Source organism: Eptesicus fuscus, chromosome 21 (assembly GCF_027574615.1).
Source record: "Eptesicus fuscus isolate TK198812 chromosome 21, DD_ASM_mEF_20220401, whole genome shotgun sequence".
In the NCBI taxonomy this organism is placed as follows: domain Eukaryota; kingdom Metazoa; phylum Chordata; class Mammalia; order Chiroptera; family Vespertilionidae; genus Eptesicus; species Eptesicus fuscus.
This window is the reverse complement of record NC_072493.1, coordinates 33,518,643-33,523,464: the sequence shown is the minus strand read 5'-3', so window position 1 is coordinate 33,523,464 and position 4,822 is coordinate 33,518,643.

Below are 4,822 nucleotides of genomic sequence, written 5' to 3'. Positions count from 1 at the left end.
TAGGTTCGCCATCACTGGCCTAGAGGGAGGGAAGATAGGGGAAGGGGCCAATGGGAGGAAAGGGGGAACATTTGTAATACTTTCAACAATTAGGAGAAAAAAACTTTAACAAATGGGCAGAGAACTTGAATAGATATTTTTCCAAAGAAGCCATACAGATGGCCAATAGACATGAAAAGATGCTCAATTACACTAATCATCAGGGAGATGCAAATCAAAACCACATGAGATATCACCTCACACCTGTCAGAATGGCCATTATAACAAAGACCCAAAATAACTGTTGGCAACGATGTAGAGAACGGGAACCCTTGTACATTGTTGGTGGGAATTAAAATGGGGCGCCACTATGGAAAACAGTATAGAAAGTCCACAAAAACTTAAACATATAACTAGCATACAACCCAGCCATTGCACTTCTGGGTATTTATCCAAAAAAATAAAAACACTAATTCAAAGAGGTATATGAACCCCTATATTCACTGCTGCATTATTTACAATAACCAAGATATGGAAGCAACCTAAATATTCCTCAATAGATTGATAAAGATGTGTGTGTGTATGTGTGTGCATTATTGGAATACTGTTCAGCCATTAAAAAAAGAATGAAATCCTGCCATTTGTGGCAATATGGATTGACCTAGAAGGTATTATGCTAAGTGAAATAAGTCAGACAGAAAGGAAAAAACCGTGTGATTTCACTTATATGTGGAATCTAAAAACCAAACAAACTCATAGATATAGGAAACAAACTAGTTGTTCAGAGAGGGGAGGGGTTGGGGATGGAAAAATATATGAAGGGGATTAAAATGTACAAACTTCCAGTTATAAAATAAATGTCAGGGGAATGTAGTCAATAATATTGTAATAAATGTGTATGGTAACTAGACTTGTCATAGGGGATCATTTCATAATGTGTATAAGTGTCAAATCATTATGATGTATACCTAAAAGTAATAAAATATTGTATGTCAAATATACATCAATTTAAAAAGGAAATTCACATTGGTACCATACTATTAACTAAATATAGAGTAAAATAAAATGGTCACATATTCTGTAACTTTCTTGGACTGTACTTATTTCCAGTTGTAATGTCTACATAGTAAGCCACGTACTGTGGTAAAAATATCTCTTCTCATATTCTATGCAGTGAAAATGGGGCAAGCACCAATATTTAATGGGCTTAGCACATTTTAAGCCCTTTTAAAAGAATTAAATTCAAGAACAGCTTTGCTTGCAAAATTAAGAACATCAGGGAAGAAATATGGAATACCATCCGCTCTAAATGAAAGAAATTCTGCTTGATAACCTGGCTCATGTAAAGATAATGGAATCTTGGACCTTTCACGGTTACTTAGACCTGAAGGTCAGAAATACTTCTGCTACCTGTGACTTACACTGTTCATTAACACATATTGGGGTCATTCCAGTTTGTCCATATTTGTTTATCACATGCTGAACCCTCTGCATTGGCAGGTTCCAAGGTTCCGGACCACGGACTGAAATACTGTAGCTGGTTGAATCTGCGAATGCAGAAGGCTGACTGTATGCATGGTTTTACATTATTATATGGAAAACATTATGTGGATTTAAGTATCTGGAGGGTTCCTGAAACCAATCTCCTGCGGATGCTGAGGGATGACTGTATATATATCCTCCTTGGGATGATTTATTTTATCTTAAATTTAGAAAACTAGTTTATTTAAAAAGATAAACTCCTTATATTAGAATACTGCTAGATATTCCAAAAAGTTGCAAAGACAGTGCAGATAGTTCATAAAAATAGTGCAGACAATTCTCGTGTGCCACCCAGCTTCCCCCATTATTATCAACATCTGACATTACCATGGTACATTTGTCAAAACTCAGAAACTGACAGTGGAACATTACAACTACCTTAACTCTGTGTTCTTCTTCCCCCAAACATATAACCCTTGTCTAATCGTAAGAAAAACATTAGATAAATCCCAATTTAAGAACATCCCTCAAAGTAGTTGGTCAGTTTCCCTAATGTCACCAAAAAAAAAAAGGACAGTCTGAGAAAGTGTCACAGCCTAGCGGAGCCTAAGGATACATGGCATCTAAATGTAATGAGGCTTCCTCGATGGGCTCCTGGGACAGGAAATTAAGCCAAAACTAAGGGAATCTGAATACTACGGACTTTCGTTAACAAAAATCTATCACTGTCAGTTCCTTCATGGTAACCAACATTAACATAGATGTTAACCACCGGGGAGCTGAATGTAAGCTACCTGGAGACTTTCTGTACTGTCTTCACAATGCTCCTATCGATATAAAATAGGAGCTTTAAAAATGAAACGTGTTTTAAAACTAAGTATACAATGAATATGATTGACTTGCGAGCAAACCCTGAAGAACTCTCTGACATTTCATCCTTTGAATTGATCGACTCTGCACCTGCTAATCCGCAGATGAATGGATCCGAGTGTCACGGGACGACTTCCTTCCGCATGAACACACTACCGAAGGCTTCTGTGCAGGTTGGAATTTATTTAACGGCCTATCCAAACAACACTTACCATTCTCTGAGTAAGGGCAGAATCAATTCTACTCCTTTATTCATTTATCTTTCAAATTTTACAGTGACATTCGAATACATAATGTAGGCCCAGGCATTGCTGGGTAAGAGGGAAACGCAACAGCGCTTGCTCTCTCGCCCCCAAGAACAGCTTCATAAAGAGGAAGGGGCTGAAGTCCCCAGGAGTCAGGTGAGAAGCAGACACAAGAGAAATGAGATCTTGCAATTAACCTGCTGCAAAGTAAAAGTGTATTTCTCGGTGCAGACCACAATTCCCAGGGCAACACATTACAATGCCATTATTCTTATTAAGTGTTTCAACTAACTCTGGCTATTGGGACTTTATGCTGCACATTAAATAGGAAAAAGATGGCTATTTCCATGACGCCAGGCTGGCTAAAGCCCAGCCATTCTGAAAAGGCAGGATTACATGTATGTCCATCATGTACTCTGAAAATTGCAAGAAACATAGTGTCTTTCAGCGTCCAATATTTTTCTTGTCCACCCGTTTAAAAGTGGCTCACTGCCATTCATCACTGCACGTGGCGTTGAGAGAGCAGGCCCCTGCCCAGGATGGAGGCAGGGAGAGCATCGAGGACTCACCCTCCCTAGCCCTGTGGAACGGAAATGCACATATCCTTTTACTGATGCTTTCTGGGGCTTGAAGAACCCCTGAGCACCTAAGACCCTCATTCCTTGGGACAGGCGATGGATGGACCGGCCTTTCAAAGCCAGAAGCAGAGGAGCAAATTCTGAAACGGGCACATCTTATCGTGAGCAGGTCTAGCAGCCAGAGCACAAGCCTTAGGATGGCAGCACCACAGGTTTCCCCAGTCCTGAGGTCCAGAAGCTTCTCATTCAAACCCGGCCTAGCTGACACCTGCAGCAGGAAGGAGGCAGAGCATCGGCCCTGAGAGAGAGACTGGGCTGCCCTGACGCAAGGAGGGACACTGGTGATCCCGTGCTGAGGGGCCTTGTCCCATTGCCCACGGCACAAGGCCTTCAAGAATGGGAGAGACGGGGCTGGGAAGGCTGCTGAGAGGCACTGGAGGGGAGCATGGGGGTCGGAAGTGGGTGCAGGTGAGTGGAGTGACTCGAAAAGCACTATGAATGGCAGGAGACTGTGAAGGGAGTGGGAACAAGCGTAGCTACGTGAACAATCCTCCCCTCGCCCACTGCATCTCTCCTCACCTCACCTCTCCCCTCCCTCTGGCATCTCCTGCCTCTCTGATCAGATGAGGGAGCTGGTCACTGCTTCCGGCTGCCATTCCTCAGAACAGGCTTCTATGCAACTCCCTTCTGTCCTGGAAACTGGGCCAGCCAGTGGCCACACAGCCTCTCATCTCACTTTCACTGGCCCGGTTTTATTGAGCAAACCATTCTCTGTCCACCGCGTCCTGTGTACTAGTAACTCACACACCAGCTGGTACACTCCTGCCAGAAACACTGGCTTACATGTAAAGTCCAATCTTTACTTTTTATAAAAATATATTTTTATTGATTTCAGAGAGGAAGGGAGAGGGAGATAGAAACATCAATAATGAGAGAGAATCATTGATTGGCTGCCTCCTGTGTGCCCCACACTGGGGATCGAGCCTGCAACCCGGGCATGTGCCCTTGACCGGAATTGAACCTGGGACCCTTCAGTCCTCAGGCTGACGCTCTATCCGCCGAGCCAAACCAAGTAGGGCAGTAAAGTCCAATCTTTATGTATATCCAAAATGCTGCCCCCCCCCCCCACGTGTGCCACTTCCTGAGCGGCGGTGACATCCGGTCATCGCTGGCTCCCCAGTCTTGCTTTATGTGTTCAGATCACCTCGCTGTTCTGGGTTTTCTAGTCTCCATTGCCCATGCATCCACTCAGAACAAGTTCTCTGTTTCTACACAATCCCTGAAACACAGCCAACCCTCACAGACGGCAACTGTGTAGTTACTGGTCTTAAAGAATTAGGTTCTGGGAAACAGAGAATGGGGGACATACAGGAACAACAATCACAACTTCAAATTGAACACTCTTAAGATTTTCTTTAGTGACTATTACCAGGGGTTTTCCATGCCCTTTTCACCCCCATCTAGTTACCTAGACTTGAGCCATCTGGGTGGCTTCTCTCAATTCATTTATCTCTACTTCTCCTCACTTCCTAATCGCCCCTAATAATTTTAAATTATTTGCAGTTTAAGGGCTGCCCTTTTGTGTTCTCCAAACTGTGCGACAAGCTGGTACAGATATGCCTTCTGTGAACAAAATCAGGGCCCTCTGCCTTTAACAAGAATGGTTGC